General features: G+C 45.8%; 1 protein-coding gene across 4 annotated transcripts in view; it reads right to left on the bottom strand.

The window, feature by feature from the left end:
• Positions 1-6,032, bottom strand: part of LOC147730436 (caspase-8-like) — a 260,962-nt gene extending 254,930 nt beyond the window's left edge. The window contains exon 1 of one of the 4 annotated variants that reach the window (XM_086955245.1): positions 5,939-6,032. The gene's annotated coding sequence lies outside the window, so the exon portion shown is untranslated. Of the gene's footprint in view, positions 1-5,799 lie in introns of all 4 variants that reach the window. The other 3 variants (XM_086955246.1, XM_086955247.1, XM_086955244.1) reach the window with 3 other exon arrangements.
• Positions 6,033-20,892: the final 14,860 nt, after the last annotated feature.

The following is a 20,892-nucleotide window of genomic DNA, read 5'->3' as shown; positions in this document are numbered from 1 at the left end:
TGATTTGGCAGGAGGGTTTTGGTGAAGCGAAGTGAAGAGGTGGTCGGTGGTAATTTTGTTTCAGTTTCTTCGGGGAATAGGTTGTGGGGGGTTGAGGGTCGTGGTTTTTTTAGGTCTCGCCTAGACGAAAGCAAAGCAAAGCTTTGCTGTCTAGGGAGACAACTAATGTTGCCACTTTCCGGGGAATGTGGACTGCAGACTGTGACGAGCTTGTCCTCCTGGAGATTGTAGCTCGTGAGCGCGCACGTCGCGTCGCCGTGCCTGATATTCCCATGCACAGAAAGGCTCCCGCACGCATGCGCACATACACACTGCATACACACACACGCACCCCCCTTAAAGAAAGGCTCACGCACGCGCACATACACACACTGCATACACACACACACGCACCCCCCCTTAAACAGACACACGCACAGACAGACACACGCACGCACACACGCACGCACAGACACACTACAACAGACACACGCGCACACCCCACTCCCACTCACCCCACCCCCACTCACCCCTCCTCTCCCTCAACACACTCACCTGTTCTGGCGGTGCTCGGCGGCGGTTCTGGCTCTCGGGCGGCGGTAGCGCTTTGCGGTGCTCTCTCACCACATGAGAGCCCCGCCTTCCCCATGCGCCCGGCCGCTCTTCACCCGGTCCCCCATCTCGGGACCGGGACTCGATCAGGAGCCCTCGGGGCTCCTCGGACAGTGGCTTTTCTCTCGCGCCGCGATGGGGGCGGGGCTTCCGGTTGGGGCCGCGCTGCGATTGGCCGGCTGCCCAACCGCTTCCGGGTCGTCGCAGGCAGCGCGGCGGCCCGGCGGGAAGCGGGAACTTGAAGAAACTCCGCTGGAACACACATTCCAACATGTAGCAAGCAGCAGCTACAACAACGCAAAGTGGGTTTTTTTCTTTTTTGTGTATGAAAACACTTTGAAATATGTGCGCTACCAGTTGTAGAAAACCTTCTCAGTGCAGAGCGATAACGTGCAGCATTAATACTGTAGTGTCCTGCAGAGGAGACCGCCCCTCAACCTCTGCCGCAATCCCATGCTGTCGGGACACCCACCCTGCAACGGACAGTAAGCGAGGAGCCGTGCCTGCCAAGCCTTCAGCCCTTCTCTCGCCCGCTCCTGCGCAACTCAACACACGGGCAGCGGAGCTGACGGTGATCGTGGGCCCAGCAAACTCCGTGCCACCTAGCAATACTGCGAACCCCTATAGTCGCATTCAAGTCAGTCTGGGGCACGTACAGACAGTGAGGGGAGAAATAAAGGCTGCTGCTGCCCGATGAGAAGCCTGCACCCCTGTGAGCCGGACGAAAAGGTACACATGCTGCGTGGCCCACACTTAAAGCACCTCCGCCACCCCCAGCGAGCTAATCAGCCCACGTGCACCATCCCTGCTGGGCCCCTCCTACCTTCCTCAAAGTGGTCCAGAGGTAGGCGCGCGGCCATAGGTTCCGGCCTGGCAGCAAGCGCCTAGACCCAGCGCCGAATGCCACCACCGGACGGCCCCAGGAGCACACAGAGAGAGCCGTGGCAAACTCCGTGAGTTTCAAAAGTGGCCCATTCGTGGATCCGGCCAGCAGCTCCAGCCCGGGTGGCCTAACGTCAAAGGGGGGAGCTGCTGCAGTACACGGCACAAGCTCCGGCAGCGCCATCTAGCGGTCGAACGCAGCACCGCACCACGGGTCCAGCTGAGAGACTGCCACCTCAGTCAAAGAAGAAAACACTCTTCCGATACAGCCGGGCTGTCCCGAAGCCAAGGGCAGCCCGATGAACTTCACACAGCCCCTGCACTGCGAGGGCCAGCGGACACATAAAAAGGCAACTCTGACAGTCGGTCACTGCCCCCTAATAAAGTAGTCATGGCCGGCAGGGACTGTGAAACAGCCAGCACTATGAGACGGCCCTGAGCATGTGGAGCATCTGGGGGCCGATGGGATTAGCTCAACTATTGGCATTGTAAATGACAAAGCTATTAATTACGTTAGTTAAAAAAAACCACATAAATAACAAATTTGTCATTTACCATACCAATAGCTCCAACTTTCCTAAGGCGAGACCTATTGCATTGCAAATGCTTGTTGTAGTTGAAGTGAACGCAGCTGTGGTCCGTCCAATGGAGAGCTGTGGTGTGATCGAAGGAGATGTGCTTGCTGGAGGTGAAGATTGGGTCGAGCATGTGTCCGGCATAGTGGGTGGGGGTATTGACAAGTTGTTCGAGTCCGAGGTTGGCCAGGTTGGCCAGAAGGGTGGAGGTGTTGCTGTCGTTTTTCTTTTCCAGGTGGAAGTTGAGGTCTCCCAGTAGAATGTAGTTCTCGGAGGGGAGGGCATGTGGGCTGATGAAGTCAGCGATGTCTTCGCTGAATTGTGTGCGGGGTCCTGGTGGTCTATAGATGAGGGTGCCTCTGAGTGTGGTCTTGGGGTCGGTGTGGATCTGGAAGTGAAGGTGTTCGGCGGTTGCGAGGTTATCGTCGGGACTGGTCGTGATGCGGATGGTGTTCTTATGGACAATGGCGATTCCTCCTCCTGTTTGGTTGGTGCGGTCCTTTCGATTGATGTTGTAGCCGTCCGGGATGGCTATGGCGATGTCGGGAGCTGATGAGGCGTTCATCCAGGTTTCTGTAAGGAAGGCGACGTCCGGCGATGTAGTGTCGAGTAGGTTCCAGAGTTTGATGGAGTGTCTGTGGACCGAGCGGGTGTTGAGCAGGATGCACTTTAGGTGGTTAGTGTCAGAGCTCTGTTTGGAGATTGTGGATATGGTGTGGGTCCAGGTGCAGTCGAACTTGCAGGAGTGGCAGGCGAAGGGTCCATGGGTGTGTCCTGGGGCAGCTTGGAAGCATTTTGGTGGGCGACCGGGCTTAAGGGCTGAGAGGGTTGCGGCATTGTATGTTATGCGGGCGGAATGGTTTTTGCGGGGGGCAGGGGGTCTGGCGCTGGGCGCGGTCCAGGCACGGACGGGCGTAGATGGGCTTACTGTCATAAGTGGCTAGTGAAGGGGGGGCGGAGCGAGGGAGGAGCAGCTGGGAGGCGGGAGCGGGGTGGAGAGCCGGGCAGGGAGGCACAACAACAAACAACAAAATGGCAGCGAGCCAAAAGTGAAAGAGGATTGGGGCACAAACTTAAAAACGCGATCAAATTGGCAATGGCACCGGCACAATCAGGCACAAAATATATAATCAGGCAAAGGCAGCACAGCACAGTACAATGATCGTGAAAGCGCACTTTCGCAGTATAGCGCTATGATACAAATATTATGAGCAATCAGGCACCAGGCTGTTTCACAGCCTTTGGATCGCTGGTTCTACACTGCATATGTCAGGCTGGCCGCAGTAAGACGGCCGGCCAATCCGTCATGCGCACGGTAGAACAGTGTGTAATCCTGCATTTGCAGGATTCGGCACTGCCTCCACCATAGCGCGGTGCAGTGGCAAATAAATGAAATGGAATGGACATGCCATTTTATTTATTTATGTTTGCCTGCCTTTTGCCTTGCAGCAGGCAGGGCGACGCTCCTTCGCTCCAGAGGAGGTGCCGCCCCTGGCTCTCTGTACACTAGCAGTCAGAACACAACCCAAATGGAGACAAAGTAGCGCAAAAAACTGAAAAAACAAATGTGTTCCCTGTCCATGCACCAAGGTCCTGGAAAGAAATTGCAATTTTTGTTTGTGCATCCTCAACAACGCTCCAATTTAGGTAACACTGAATACTCACCTCTTTAAACAACACTAAATCAAGATGCAGTGACACCCCACAAACCAACCACATCCCCTACTAACACGTGTGGAGTGTGTCTTTGACCCTGCAGAGCTAATAACTGCTTTTCGACTGTTTGTACTAAATACATACCACACATATAAAAACTCACTAACCTGGAAATAATTGCTAACATTGGAATAAAGATATAACGCCCATGTCAACATTTTAAAACGCAAAAGTTGTAGATTTTGAAAAAAATTCGGAAATGTTTTTTTCACATATACTTATATCGAAGCTGACACCAAAGCTGACACCATTTTGAGGGGAAACAGGCAAAATATAGCAAGTTTGGGCTTAAAAATCAGGAGTTTCCCGCCTGAATCGGGTATTTTGGTTTGTATAATAATCGTTGCGGTGAGATCCAGGCCAAACTTTTCCAGAGTGTCACTAATAAAATTGTCTTTGGGAAAAGGACGGGCCCCTGAAATGAGGATAAAGAAACCCAGACAGGGAAAATACTACTTTGGAAAGCGGTGACATCGGGCACAGTGTATTTTACATTAGGGTGGCATGTCAACTATAGACTAAGTTAATTAAACATACAGCGAAAACACAAATACTAACACAGGATAAGTACAAACAGTTAATTATTTTATAATTAATACTCTTCTTTTTTATAGATTTTTTAAAAAATAATATATAGACTAAGATAAGTATAGTTACAGTCTTAATGCTAATTTATAAACCAAATGTGTTGTCTTCCTTTGACAGTTGGTACATTTTATATACTTTCATGACTATATTTCAAGTAGCAGGATTTTAATAATTTTAATTCATTTTTACACACATCATTTTTTTCTTTTTCAACTTTGGTCAAAAGAAGTGTATATTAAAACGCATAAATCACAAAAAACGTAATGCACAGGGACTGGCGGCTTGTTGACAAACAACGCATTTCGGCTAGGCCTTCGTCAGGACTCCGTCACAGTGGTTACTAGTAGGTATCTAGGTTAAACTGTCCTCGAGTAATTTGAGACATATAATATCTCTATCCTGGATATATGGTGGCTTCTCTTTAAATCTTCTTGATATGCCACTATATAGATGTTATTGCAATGCAGCTACAGGTAGACCACGTCAAGATAATATCAGTAGTTTTCCTTCCTCTCAACAGGTGTTCAGAATCTTCCTGCCAACTGGTTGTTCATTATTGATTCATGCATTACTTAGGGAACAAAAACTAACGTTACCTGATGGCGTTGGGTTGAACTTTGCACTATTACACAGAGTATTTTTCGATGGATCAGGATAAGTTCTCTATTTAAGTCACGATCGTGTGCTGATACTATATTATTTTGCATCCGTGCTCCCTGCTTTTCCAATGTCGAAAAATAGATAATATTAATAAGAAAATAATAAACTGATTATACTTATCCTGTGTTAGTATTTGAGTTTTCGCTGTATGTTTAATTAACTTGGTCTAGATTTGACATGCCAGCCTAATGTAAAATACATTGTGCTTTCCAGAGTACTAATAAAATAGTCTCCACATAATAGAACATTATCATATATTTTACATATTTTGTACGGATTATTATTATTTATGATTTCATTGTTTTTCTGCTATCTGCACTAAGGCACGAACTGGTTTCTGGCACAGTCGCTTAAACAACGCCAGAAAAATAAGTCAACTGATCGCTCTTCCAGTGATGTCATTTCCTGTGGCGTCATGCCGCATGCAACTTATAGGGGGCCTCACACATTCCGTTTCTGAAATTCTAGTCCGGGTCCACCAAAACTCCTGTTAAGGAGTACAATACGGCTGATAGGTGGTCGAAAGCCGAGCTGGTGTGCCCAATTCCCTTCCGGGTAGGCTTGGCTTCAAACTCTATCTTTGCGGAAGATGTAAGTGAACATTTTAGAAAAACACTTTATCATGAAACAAGCAGCACTCAGTGCTGTAAAAAGGCAGGCATTCCTAATGGGAGAATACCGGCACAGAAATTCTGAACTTGTGTTACTCAAATGTCCAAGTCCTTCTGTAGCGCGCCCTAAAAAGTAATGTCTTCCGGGCCAGTGTAGTTACCCAATTTGCTTTCACTTTGTAGCAGTAAGTTTAACACGAAGTCTCAGCAAAGTGGTACTTACCAGATGAAGTCAGCACAGACGGCCTGCTCCTGGGCACAAACAAGCCAATTAACTATTGTTCGAAAACCAGTTAATTCAAGGCTGACACTTACTTTCGGAGCCTATCGCCTTGAGGCACTCTTTCCTAGCGCACTAAGCGCGGGCTGCACTGTTGACCCGCCTTCCTGGATCATGTGATACAGTGTCAGGTCCTCCCACACGTTCCTTAAGGTGGCGGGACCTGCTCTAAGTGACCCGCAGTTCAAGGTGCCCGTGCTAGCTCGGTCGTTTCTAGCTGTGCCCGTCCAGCAACTGAGCGGAAGGGAAGTAATTCTAATTGGCTGTCCGAGTGTATGTGTATTTAGAGAAAGTGCTTCAATACACAGGTACTGTCCGATCCCGAGTCACTTCCTTTATGTGACACGGCGAGTGCCTGACTCTCAGCACTAATGCATTACATTTAATGCAAAGTGCCGGCACTTCTCAGGAGCAAACAGGTACTTTAAATAGTGATTATCTGCACTTCTATATTTCTATTTAAATCAGTGCTTTAAATGGACAAAAATAGGTGCAGGTACTCTGATGTATTCAGAAAGGAGATGGATACTTCAAGATAGATTATTCAAGTTACTTTATTTAAGTTAAGATGTTAAGTTAAAAGATAGAAAAAATATAACCCCATCAGGAGCAGTTGTCCTGCTGCTCAGCCCTCACCCAACTGACATTCACAAACCTCTAACATTCCATTCATCCAACATTCCACATCACATGCATTCTAGCTGAGCAGCAGGAAGATATAAGATACAACATATCTCCCCTTTATTTATTTATTTATTTATTTATTTATTTATTTATTGGTTTATATAGCGCTGGAATCAACTCTCAGTGGAGTATCTCTGCGCTTTGACACATGTAGAACACCAAGAAATAAATGTGGGTGGAAGCTAAATTTCATTTTTAAACAATATTGTTTTCAATTGTTTCCGGAATTTTAAATGATCTGTGCATTGTTTGAGTGATAGAGGGAGTTTATTCCAGAGAGTAGGTCCTGCTATGGAAAGTGCCTTACTCCCGTGTCTGGCTTTCTTAGCCCGTGGTACCTGCAACAGAAAATCGTTGCTGGACCTAAGAGATCGAATGGGGGTGTAAGGCATACATGCCAACATTTCAGAAGAGCAAAGTGGGAGATATTTAAAAACAAATCGGGAGAATGGGTCCTTGAATCGGGTTATTGTCATGTGTGGCCTTTGGAAGTGGCTGCTATTGGATCGGACATTTCAAACGCAAATGCACGTTCTTTTTCTTACCTTTCCGAAGCATGGAGCGCAATGGCAGGCAGAGAAAGGGTGATGCAAGTGTTGAACACTACCTGGCCTGGCACGTTGCTGGCAGTGCATTCACCCCCCCCCACCCCCCCCCCCCCGAAACAGGGCACACACACACAGCCGCCCCACTTCACAGGTCTTTAAAAGACTATGGCTTGTTAATGGGGCTTAATTAGTTTTTCACCCCTCCTAGCCCCTGCATCGCCCCTCTGACATTTTCTGGAAGAATTAGCACGTTACATAATACCAAGCCCTGTCAGCTGAAACCCCTGAGGAATCGGGTTTTTGCTTGTAGAAATCGGGAGGCGGGAGACTAGCCCTGAAATCGGTAGTCTCACGCCTGAATCGGGAGGGTTGGCATGTATGGTGTAAGGGACAAATTTATTTTCCAAATAGGCAGGTCCTTGGCCATTTAGGCACTTGTGAATCAGACAACATGTTTTAAATTTCGTTCTCTGCTGGACAGAAAGCCAGTGTAATTGGTCAAGAAGGGGTTTGGAGGCAGTTCTAGGAGGGGCATTAAGAACCAGGCGGGCCGCCGTATTCTGGATGACTTGTAGTCTATCCAATACCCCTTCATTGGCAGCAAGCAGTAGACCATTACAATAGTCAATCCTGCTTAGAACAAGTGCCTGGACTAAAGTTCTCCTCACCGAATCAGGCAGAAGGGGAAAAACCTTGCGCAGTAGGCTGATGGTATGAAAGCATATACCTGAGATATAATTAACATGTTGCTTGAGTGTCAGATCTTGATCCAGACGGACCCCTAAGTTCTTTACCATCGATTTGGGTTCGGGAACAACACCCAAGTCGTTGGGCCACCAGTCCGGAGACCAAAGCAGTTTAGCTTCCCCAAACAACATAACTTCAGTTTTACTGACGTTGCACTGAAGGCAGTTGGCCGACATCCATTGTGCCACTGCCTTCATACCAGCTGAAAAGGAGCTCTTCACTTCAGCGGAGATAGTTTTGAACGGGAAGAGGAGCTGCATGTCATCAGCATAAGACACAGGGATGAAACCGTACTTACGCATCACTCTTGCCAGGGGTGCCACATAGATGTTAAAAAGAGTAGGGCTCAGACAAGAGCCCTGTGGCACCCCTTTGGAGATCTCTACCTCCGCTGACCGATATGCACCCATGGTGACACTCTGGGTGCGGTCGGATAGGAAGCTCTTTAGCCAAGCAAGGGCTTTGTTTTTGATCCCGGCGTTCGACAACCGTTCTGTCAAGATGGAATGTGACACGGTGTCGAACGCCGCTGATAGATCTAATAAAACCAGGATCACTGAAAAGCCCCTGTCTTGGTACATGTGCAAGTCGTCAGTCACGGATACCAAGGTAGATTCCGTACTATGCCTTGGCCTAAACCCACACTGGGAATAGTCAAGAACGTCTGCCAGTTCGATGTATCTGGATAGATGGAAATTAACATGTTTTTCAGATATTTTTCCAAGAAAAGGTAGTAGTGAGATTGGCCTTAGATTGGTCAATTCCGTCCAAGGAATGGCAGTGTTCTTCCTAATGGGTCTGATAAGGGCTCGTTTCCAATCTTTAGGGACATAGCCGGAAGTGAGAGAAAGATTCACAAGTTGCTCAAAAGCAGGGCAAAGCTGCCCTGCTAGAGCAGGTATAATCCTGGCTGGAATAATGTCCTCCGGGCTCCCACTTTTTATACTGGTCATCAGTGTCAAAATTTCCTCCCCAGAAATGGGGGGGAAAGATTCCAGAGAATGTATATCCTGTTTCCACTCTGTATCAGCCTGAGAGAGTGCTGTTATTGAGGAAACCTTATCATTACCAGCATTAATTATTTTTTCATAGATCTTATCAATTTTTGTGGTAAAGAAATTGGAGATCTCATCACACAACTGCTGGGATGCTATTTCTACAGATTCGCAAGCTGTGGGTTTAACAAAAGATTGCAGAATCTGGTAGAGAACTCTGGGGGAGTTTCCAGCCTCGGCAATTTGCGCTGTTATGTGTGATTTTCGAGCTGTCCGAATTGCCTTATGGTAGATAGAAAGTGAATCCCAATATCTTTTTTATCTTCTACCAGATGGGTGGTTCTCCATCTCTTCTCTAACTTCCTCGCAGAAAGTTTCAAGGTCCTTAAGTGATCAGAAAACCACACTTCCTGTTTAGCAGCTGGTCGGGGTTTAAAATGTCTCAAAGGGGCTATTTTATCAATGGCTATTTTAGTCGCCTTGCTGAATTTAATTAATGCCATGTCAATATTATCACTGGGAGGGATAATGGGCATAATAAACTTCTCTTCAAAGGAGCTCTCTGTGACTTTATGCCATTGTCTCCGGACAGGAGGTAGTGAAATCTGCTGCGACCTGACAGGCCCAGGAAATGGAGTGTAAAATTCAAGGACAAAATGGTCGGTCCAATTGACCTGCTCCACCGGCAGACAGGAGACCAATGAAGAATTAGATAAAATCAGATCTAGCGTGTGGCCAGCTATGTGGGTGGGTCCGAAGTTTCGTTTACTTAGAGCCAATATTGACAGATCTGTCAACAAGGCTTGCGCTTCGCTGCAGTCGGACTTCTCACTGTGAACATTAAAGTCCCCTATTAATACAAAGTTACTATCACTGTTGACATAAGGAGCTAGCAACTCGATCAGAAGATTAGAAAAGCCTGTACAGGACCCAGGAGGGCGATAAACTAAGGCCCCTGTCTGACAGTCTCTAGACGAGTATGTAATTTTAAAGACTAGCAGTTCGATTTCAGTGGTCGTCAATTCCTCTAAGATTTTAACTGAAATGTCTTGTTTATATATAATGGCGATTCCTCCGCCCATTTTAATTGGACGGTTTCGTTTCGTTGGGGAACAATTGCATCATGAAATACAATAATGAAACAATTAAGATAATAACAATATGGAAAGTACATTTAGTCAATAAGTTGAAAACAAATATATATGCAATACAATTCCACACACCTAGCAACCCAACCAGTCACAAACTGACATAAAAGATACATCCTGTCACACACCATACCACAACTCATCAAACTGACAAAGAAGATACATCCTGAGACCATATATAACAGAAGATACATCCTGAGACCATATATAACATCTCCTCTCGCACACAACTAACTATGCTAGGAATTATACACTACACAACAATCTGAGCAGAGCATCATCAACACCAACAAACCCATATGCCACAAATCATACCAGGTTGGCCAGACCGGTACAACGAGCAACACACACAGAAACACACCTTAACAACATATATATCAGGAAACAACGTGTACACCTCAAACAAATGAACGAACATTCACAAAACTCATTCATGCGCCACTCAACATACCACAAACAACATCACCATCTCGGCAAAGCGCATTCCCAACACAACCCTGACGTGTGAGGGACATTCCCAACGCAACCATGACGTGCGAGGGACACTGCCAACGCAACCTAGGCGTGCGAGGCAACAGACATTCCCATCGCAACCCTGACGTGCGAGGGACACTACCAACGCAACCTTGACGAGCTAGGCAACAGACATTCCCATCGCAACCATGACGTGCGAGGGACACTCCCAACGCAACCACACCACTCATACACAACACCTGTTGTGGACAGCTCTTGGTGACTTCATTACTTACTACCACACAGCACAACCAAGGGGTGACTACATACAACATAGCCCCCAAATACACAAGCTAATGAGTTGCCTAACAACTTGACACACTCACACACAACATTTTTTGTGGAACAGCTCTTGGTGACCTAATCACCTACTACTAAACAATACAACCAAGGGGTGACTACATACAACATAGTCCCTGCATACACAAGCTAATGAGTTGCCTAACAACTAGACACAACTCACACACAACATTTGTTGTGGGACAGCTCTTGGTGACTTCATCACCTACAACCAAACAACACAAATAATGAGGATTGTCCCCAACGTTGGCTCTTTGACCCTGTATTTTGACTTCCCGTTGTGTTTCAAATACTGGGACGTTGTACCCAACATGGTCTCTCAGTCCCGCTTCCATCACTGGGTCGTTTATCCTGTTACTCCAAGTCCTTTGTCCAGTCACATCTTCCTCTTGACTCACTGACTCTCTTCCATTACTGAGACCTTAAACAATTTCAACCACTTCACCAAACCGCTTCTGCTTCATCTCAGAACCGCTTGTATCACTTTGACTTTTGTTCTGGAACTACATCCGCAGCGCTCTCAGAGCAGCTTGTCAAAACAAATCTTTAATGTATTTAATGTTCTCCTGTGCCCTCGGCGTTTCTTTTTTTTCTCTTAAGTACACTGTTGCCGTACATGTTATTTTGACTCTAATAACATGCAATAGTTTGTTGTGAACTTCAGTGGGCAAGCAAAACCAATTACACGATTACCTTTTCCAAAACTCGCATATTCCTGTTAGCAAAACTCACTGTAAACAGAAGGAATTCGGTACTGTCTACTCACAGTGCAGCAACAATCTCTGTATAATTCATCTTGTTAACAAACGCTGCAATATCTCGCCTTGACGGAGTGTGCCTGGATTTACCATATACAAAATGGAGGCACACACATCGACGCTGGATCGTGTGGTTCACGGCACGAACATGCACCAAATAATGCCTTACAAGCGTCAGACGTGAATGGATTGACGTCACAGAGGATGATGCTGAAGACCACTGATGAGGTAAACCTGCAATTTTTTCAGTCTCGTGTATAGTATTTTAAACGTAAACAGTAACCGTTTACTCATCCCACTGAAGACAACGGTCTAAACCAATGAAAAAAAAAACAAAGGGTTACTCCATACTAAATTGTAGATATATTTCCCTTTTTTTTCTTTTCACATCCACGGTATTTTTCCAGTCACCACAGCGCTATCATCCCTGCAAAACACTCATTTCCCACCGGATAACTGCCAACACGTACTTTTCACCGAGGCTCGATTGTCTGCCCCCGAACAATAATCACAGAACCCTCAGCTGGTATGAAACACTTAATTAACGCTGACAGATCACGCAGAACTGGGTCTTAGGGCAATCTAACTGTCATTATATACATTACACCGAGGCTCGATTTAGTGCCCCCGAACCACAAACGAATGACACAGCAGCTGTTATTATGCCAGTACTTTACACCGAGGCTCGATTTACTGCCCCCGAACCACAAACAAACTACACGCTGATAGATCTGGAAAACCTGGGTTTCAGGACGACCGATGTCCGGGTCACTGATGGGGTTTGATTGCCAGACAGCGTTCCACACACACTTTAAATCACTGTTAAAATTCATTTACCTCGAGATTTCCTTTGTTTCGATTTTCTGTACTTTTCATTTTTACTTTCGCTTCAAGCTTGAACTTCTCTTCTCGTTTTATTAACAGTACTCCTTAGCTTTTCTTTTCTTTTAATTTGCACGTGTGGATTCTCCTTCAAAACATCGCCAAATGATGTATTCAGAAAGGAGATGGATACTTCAAAATAGATTATTCAAGTTACTTTATTTAAGTTAAGATGTTAAGTTAAAAGATAGAAAACGATAACCCCATCAGGAGCAGCTGTCCTGCTGCTCAGCCTTCACCCAACTGACATTCACAAACCACTAATATTCCATTCATCCAACATTCCACATCACATGCATTCTAGCTGAGCAGCAGGAAGATATAAGATACAACATACTCATCAAACGGCGGGATAGACGAGGTGGAGCTTGGGGCGGACATAAGGGCGGTGCTAAAGGTGGAACAAGAGGCGGGGCTACGTTTTTGACCTTTCCAAGGCTTTTATGCAATAAATCTGCATACATTTTTAGAATATCGGATGTATCTGTCCATTACCTTTTTACACTAATAACCATTTATATAGCACTTACTAATAAGTGAAAATGAAAAGATTGAGGAAAAAACAGTAAGGTTATATATATATATATATATATATATATATATATATATATATATATATATATATATATATATATATATATACCTTGAATGCAGGTCCTTGCTGCGGGGACATAATTCACTAAGATATATGGCAAGGATGTTAACTTGTAATCTATAGGGACGACAGGGATCTATGCAACAAAAACAGTATCCAACTGAGCTATCTACATTAAAAAAAGCCTCTGATCTACATGTTGCATGCTATGCACTAGTGGGTGTTTCTGTCTAAAATGGAAGCCAGAGTTGCTTTCCAAGGGACATACTTTGTGTAACTTCAGTAAGCAGCATATTCTCTCTCTCGCTGCCACTGGAAAAGAAATGTTGGCAAAAGACACTGGTGAAGTTGCTGCTGGTGCCTCAACCTTTCAATGTTCCATTTTATGTGATTGAAAAGGAGTTTAGTACAGAATTAACAGGTTCCACATGTTATTTTAAATGAATTAAGGTATCTAACCGGGTTATCTGAATACACTCTGTGTAATTAAAATATACACCCATATATGTAGCACCTCACACATGTTGAAAAAATGTCTCTGGTGGACCCCAAGGCGCTACAAAAGGCCCTGAAAGACTGGTAGATAGAGAAACGCTCGCCGAGGAAGGAAGACGACGCTCTGGAGGGGGGATCCTTGGAGGAGCAGGACTGAGTGCTACCTTACGTGTCCTTTCTGTTGCCCTGATGTTATTCTACAGGTCGTGTTTGATGTACGGGGGGAGGCTGGGGTGAATGGCCCTTATCATTCTTCTTTACAGGTATGTTTCTTGTTTGGGGGCCTGCCTTTGACTCAGCAACCAATGCTGGATGGAACAACACCTATCCTTCAGGTATCCGTTATTACACCCTTGCAAACTAATTTCCTTTTGAATTAGGACAATAAAGATGACATTATGTCCCTGTGCCTTATAAGGTTTGCTCCATGCTTCTTTAGGTCCCAATTTGCTTGAAAGATCTCACCCGATCTTTGCAAACTTGCTTGTTGGCTTGGGAGGCCTCTGCTTTTGTGTGCTTTTGCAGTTTGGGATTTTTCCTTTGTGGATTGGTTCTTTTGGCAACTAAATACGGTGTGGTATTGACACCACTTTATTTCCTTGATTTCTGGGACGGAGGGGCGAAGGGGGGGCATTGTACTTGGTACTGTTTTTGAGTGATTTTCGCACTGTTATTGTCGACTACATCTGCCCCGTGTGATTACCACTGATTTCAATGCATATTCAGGGGGGGTTCGGGGGGAGAGACTGAATGGGTTGGGATGTGTGTTTGTGAGTTTTTTGTTGTTGGGGTGTGAGTGGGGGGTTGGGGAATGCTTGATGGGGCGGAAGGATGAACACGGCCTAATTGGGGACGGGCAGGCGGGGGTGGGGGGGCTGGGAAAGGGAATCTATGGGAATTGTTATTATACAATGTTTCAAATTGGTTATTTTGTTTAAGGCAAACAAGCGAGATGTACGAATAGGCAGAAATATATCCACAATACTTCTACTTACACTTAACATGATAGGGATGACCCCTCCATGCTCACTATGGTAGGCGGCATGACAGTAGGGGATGACTCTCCCGATACGTTAAGATTCCTTACCTGGAATGTAAGAGGACTGAACGACCATTGCAGGGTACGCAAGGTCCTTCAATAAATAGTTAGACATAGAGTAGACATCGCTGTCTTGCAGGAAACACATCTCCCATTAGATAGTCCCATCCTCCGCTATAGAGGACTCAGGGGCAATGTCCACGCAGCCGGCTTTACCACACATGCCAGAGGGGTCCTCACTTGGTTTAACCCAAAGTCCTCACTAACATGGACACCGTTAGAGACAGACAGTGATGGTCGCTTTGTGATCACAGGCTGCTGTGGTAAAGGCGCGGACATGTGCATAGTGAACACTTACGGCCCCAACTTCGACTTCCCTAGCTTTTATATGGACCTGGCGACAAAGATTCTTGCGCATGCTGACAAGATTACTTTCTGGGGAGGGGATTTCAATTTGACACAACAGCCTGGGCTGGACAGATTGGATGGCCCAACGCGACCCCCTTCGTCCTCTGCACGGACGCTGTCTATGCAACTTGACAATATGGACTTGGCAGATGTCTGGCGCCATAGACACCAGTCGCAGGACGGTTTTACGCACTACTCAGCCCCCCATAATGTATATACGAGAATAGACTACTGGTTTGTGCCCTCTCGCTTTCTTCAGGGTGTGCGTCATGCGAAGTCTTGCCACAAACCTACTCGGATCATTCGCCAATCTCGATTACTTGCTCCATGCCAGCCCGGCGCATCCCGCCTTTCGACTGGCGCTTCCCTCCATACTCCTTGCTGGATCCGCTCTTTAAAGAGGAACTGCTAATGGCACTGTAGACCTTCGAAACAAATGTTGGTTCTGTCGATTCGTTTCGATCGGTTTGGGAAGCGTTCAAGCTATACACTAGGGGAGTCACTATCTCCAGGCATGCAGGGGTGCTGAAGTCGAACAGAGGCCGTCTCGAGTTATTGGAAAGTAAGCTTAAAGATCTGGAGGCTTTGAGGTCGCAGTCTGGTGACGATTCCGTTGATCAGGTGATAGCAAGTGTCCTTAGGGAATATAATGACGAGGCGGATGCGGAAATGAAACATTTGGGGAAGTATGCCACATCCCGTAACTATTGCGAAGGTGAACGCCCGGGCTCTGTTCTGGCCCGACTAGCTAAACGCGGTAGGGATAGCGCTTCTATACCGATGCTGCGGTCGGAGGATTCAGATGTTCCGCTTTCAAATGAATCAATCACGGAACGATTCCGCGACTATTACGCCACTTTATACGCATCGAGAGGCCCTGCTCCAGAAGAGCGCATCGAGGATTACCTGTCACATATCGAGCTCCCGTGGCTCTCTGACCTGCACAGAAATTTCCTTGCTCGACCATTTGATAGAGACGAGGTGTTTCTAGCTTTATCGTCCATGAAAAGTGGGAGTGCACCGGGCAGCGATGGCCTTACAGTTGCCTTTTACAAGTCTTTTCCCTTACTCTTGATACCACACCTACTTACTTTGTTTGATGACATGGCCAACTCGGGTTCCATGCCGCCCTCCATGCGAGAGGCTATCATTGTGGCAATTCTTAAACCAGGCAAGAACCCGAGCGATTGTGCCTCGTACTGCCCACTTTCTCTTATGAATGTTGCCACATAAATTTTCACTAAGCTCCTCTCTAACCGTCTGCAACCTCTGGTCACGTCCCTGGTAGCCCCAGAACAGTCTGGCTTCGTCCCAACGCGCAATCTTACATACAACATCAGAACTGTCTTCGCTGCATTCCAGCACACGCGCCCAGAGGTATCAGCTGTTGCAATCTTCTTGGACACGGAGAAGGCATTCGATTCGGTGGAGTGGGTGTTCCTGCATCAGGTCCTGAGCAGGATGGGAGTGGGTCCGCTGTTCCTACAACTTCTGACGGCACTGTACTCTATGCCAACGGCGCGCATACGTATAGGCCCGCTGGTCTCGGAACCCATCGCGATAGGTAGAGGGAGGAGGCAGGGATACCCCCTCTCCCCGATACTCTATGCTTTAGTAGCTGAGCCTCTTGCGTGTGCTCTACGAGAGTATCATAGCCACCGAGGCATCCGCTTTCCCACATATAATCTTATTGTTTCTACCTATGCGGACGATACGCTACTCTATGTTAGGGATCCCACTACGCATCTTTCTCCGGTCTTGCGAGAGGTGGTTTTCTTCGGATCCCTCTCAGGCATACAGGTTAACTGGAATAAATCTATTATGTTTCCTTTGACGCCCTCCACGGAAAAGTTTGAGCCGGAGTATCCACTACAGTGGACTACTGAGGCGGTCAGGTACCTGGGAATACCCCTCTATACGGACTCAGAGATCGTTCTTAGGGAAAACTATGGCTGCGCTATATCTAAACTAGAAGACGACATAGAGAAATGGATTTCCCTTCCGCTGTCACTATTGGGGCGCATTTCATTAATGAAAATGGTGGTGCTCCCGTGGTTTCTCTTCCTATTTAGTAACATCCCTATGGTCTTATCTTCCCACTTTTTTCGTAGGTTACAATCCCTATTAGTCCATCTCGCTTGGGTGGGTAAGCAGCCTAGGGTCGCCTGGAATGTTTTAATACGACTATATGCTGCGGGAGGCCTGAACGCTCCAGACATGGAACTCTATTACCGTGCGGCGCAGAGTGCCCATGCATATACCTGGATACACGGACTGCAGGACGCTCCACACGTCCGTATTGAAAGGATAGTTGCGGATCCGACTCCTTCACCAGCCTTATTACCACAGTTTCGAGACCGTTGTACGGTCTTAATAGACTCTTTGAATTCAGTTATTCATGCTTGGCATTACATGATGGAGATTCAGGCATGTACATTACTGTACTCCCAGAGGGCGGAGATAGAATGGTGTCAATGGTTAGCCCCCTGCAGGGAGAAAGGGGTCATAATGGCTCTCCATCAACTTGGAATACACACTTATTCGTAGGAGGCACAGCGCGAAATTGGGACGACACTGTCACTGATGAGATGGACCCCCCCTTGATAGCACGTTTTCAGTTCAATAGGGTGCGACATGCTCTACGGGAGCTCCTGGGTGCCGACATGGAGGAGCCGGTGACGATTGCTTCATTTGACTATGTGGTTGCTGCCAAATCGCCTTTGAAATTAATGACTAACCTCTATAGGATAGCCCAATCTGAAAAATACACTGAGTACACGAAGCCGAGATTAGCCTGGCAACACGACTTGGGCACCGAAATGAGCGAGGAACTGTGGCAGTACTGCTGTACTAGCACTAGGAGGATCTCCCTAAATGGGCGCCACAGACTTATACACTTTAAGCTCCTGAACAGGACTTACTATACACCAGAGAGACTCCATAGGTACTGCCTTCGCAAGTCATCCGAATGCGAGCGATGCAGGACTACTCTGGCGGATTTCCTGCATGTAGTTTGGTCATGTCCCGCAGTTTTCCCGTTTTGGCAGGCAATCTATGGGGAAATTAACAGAGTAATGCTTTTAACTCTAGCACCGGACCCACTGTTGACCCTTCTAGGATATTCGAAACCCTTAAGCCCTACCCAGAGGAGACTTGTTGACATGGCTTTTCTAATTGCTAAGCGGTGTATTGCCAGAGCCTGGATGAGAGGCCCGCCCCCCACTCTTAATTTATGGAAGAGGGAACTGATATACTGCTGCACACAAACTGAATTATATAGTCATCTGATGCCCAGGAAGAACAGGCCTAAGAATTTTTGGTCCCTAATACTGGATGGTACGTTTATGTCAGAAGCTCAGAACGGGGGTTGTGAAGATGATAGAGACACTCTGGAAAGGATGGATGTGATAGCAGGTGACGCCCACTGTGACATCACTGCAACGACAGATAGGACTAACTATGCGGGACGCTGAGACACAACCTATGGCATGGCGGCCCGCTGCGAAGAGGTTATGGTAGAGGGGGATGGGTACGGCAGATGGATTTGTCTGTTTATGATGTCTGTCTTTACTGCAATGATTTATGCCTTACTACTGTCACTATTGTAAAGCTGTCATTTTAACGCACAATTGTAATCATTCTCATGATTGTCCTATTAGATGCTTGTGATTTGCCTTTCTTTCTGTATTGTTTTTGGTTCTTATTATCTTTTAAAATTGCAATAAACAAATAAAAAAAAATGTCTCTGTTGGACAATTTGAATTGCTTTAAAATCTTTTGTTGACATTACTTTACAGTATTTATTGCAATCCCACGTATTTTAATTTGGATAATAATATTATTTGCCTCATATACTTAATATAGTAAATGTCAAATGTATTCTTGCATTTTCTAACTGTCACTGAAATAAACATTACAAATGGCAAGAGGGTCTGTCTGAATCGAAATATGGCTACTGACATGAAGTCCCAGTCAGGAGATGAGACTTATTACAAATAAAATGTTTCCTGTACTTGTACTCAAATAACTTGTACCAATGACCAGCTGGGGGTGCTAAATATATGAATCGTTCCAGTTTTCCTGCTTGTGCCTTCCGTTCACAGTGTGCAATAAATTGCAACCATGATTGTGAGATACATGCACTTACCTAGTCTTGCATTACGTATATTGGCTCTTGATTAAAAACCAGCTGTATACATCCTTGTGGCATGTATGCCCAGATGGTTTAGCGCTGGCTGCAAACATCTCTGGTCAAAGAGCATATCGCAATTTTCAAAGGGATTAGTGAGGTTGTTACCGAGATCCCATTATATTTACACATGCAAATAGGCAATTTAATTGTGATGCGATGGTTAGAGATAGTGAAAGTAGGGGCAAACTTTTTGTTCTGTCCAGGCATTTTTGAAAATACCCACCACCGACAGCAGTATCTTGAAAAAATGCTTGTATGTGTTTTGTAGATGCACAATATCAAGTATTTGACTTTTACATAGTGTGCAAATCTTGTCTTGGCATAGCTGTACTAGCAAATTTGTGTTAAATATTCTAACGGCAGCAGTTTACATAGAGCGGTTTCTGCTACAGAGGTCATTGCAGCACTGTGTTACTGAACAATGCCTCTCACACCCTCGCCCATTAGATTTATTAGCCACGTCTCTGCCCCCGCTGTATAAAAACAAAGGATAAACGAACCTCCCTGCAGCCACACCTCTGCTCTGATGGCTTCTAGAGCAGCATATGCAGGTCACTGTGCACTGGTGACAAGAGTAGCAGTTCTCTTGTACGAGCCCAGCCCTGGCTTCCACTGTGATTATGAGTGGAAGGTGCTGCCGAGGTACGAGGTGACCGATGAACGGAGCGCCACCTGCATCAAAGCCAGGCCCTTGTGAGTACCGGTACTCTCCTTATTCAAGGAAAAGTGCTGGTACTCAGTGAATGAAAAAGTGCCAGTACTCAGTACCAGCCCATTTAAAGCACTGTGTATTTGCAAGTAAGGATATATGGATCAATGTCTTACTAATGAGAGAAAAATAATTGTTTTTCGACTTGTCAGAGAGAAGGTCCTAACTCCCTTGTGAGATGGCCATCTGTGGCCACGAGACACCGCAGTTTGACATGCAGGTCCTAGGAATGGCCAGTATTAATGTTCGATACAGAGTATCAGCTCCTTATTAATGAAAAGATTCAGTAAAGAGCACAGTAATAAGAAATCACATACATTTGTGCGTTTATGGATATGTATTTATCCGAATAAAGAATGTTTTTTTTTTATTGAAATATGTGAGCATTATTTTGTCAAATTAGGAATTGAAAGCAAAGCCAGCTAAATCATTGTCTAGGACTGCACAATTGATCATCTCGAACACTCTCATATATCCTCATATGTCTACTGCCAAAATACTTTGTGCACGGTTGTCTTTTAAACTCAACATGACGATTCCTTTGAAGTAACTTTAAACCGCAAACTGGACAACCCAGTGCACTAAACAGCTAACTGGACTATGATCATAAAAAATACCATAACGGCACCTGCAGCTTCTCAAAATTGCTAATCACAAACCGCACGTTTCTCACAACTCTTTATCCACTGCACTGCTTTTCTCGTAAAACAATAACCGCAAGTTGGTGGTCTTCGCGCACAACATTGAAACCCTTCCCACATACGATAAGTACTAAGACATCACTCTCCTAACAAGTCTAGTGTGTTGCCCATGTAAAAAAAGCACTTAAGTGCCCCACATAGCAGTAGTAAGTGCTATATAAATGTCCAGTAGAATACACATTCTACTTTTTTCTTTTTTAGTTGTAGATTGGGAGTGCACCCGTTGCTAATCCTTTATTAGGTCGAGTATTTATACTCGAACCTATTACATCTGA

The sequence above is a fragment of the Lissotriton vulgaris genome, chromosome 2_1 (assembly GCF_964263255.1).
Source record: "Lissotriton vulgaris chromosome 2_1, aLisVul1.2, whole genome shotgun sequence".
NCBI lineage: Eukaryota > Metazoa > Chordata > Amphibia > Caudata > Salamandridae > Lissotriton > Lissotriton vulgaris.
Note: the sequence above shows the minus strand (reverse complement) of the source record. Positions and strands in the feature narration are given on the sequence as shown.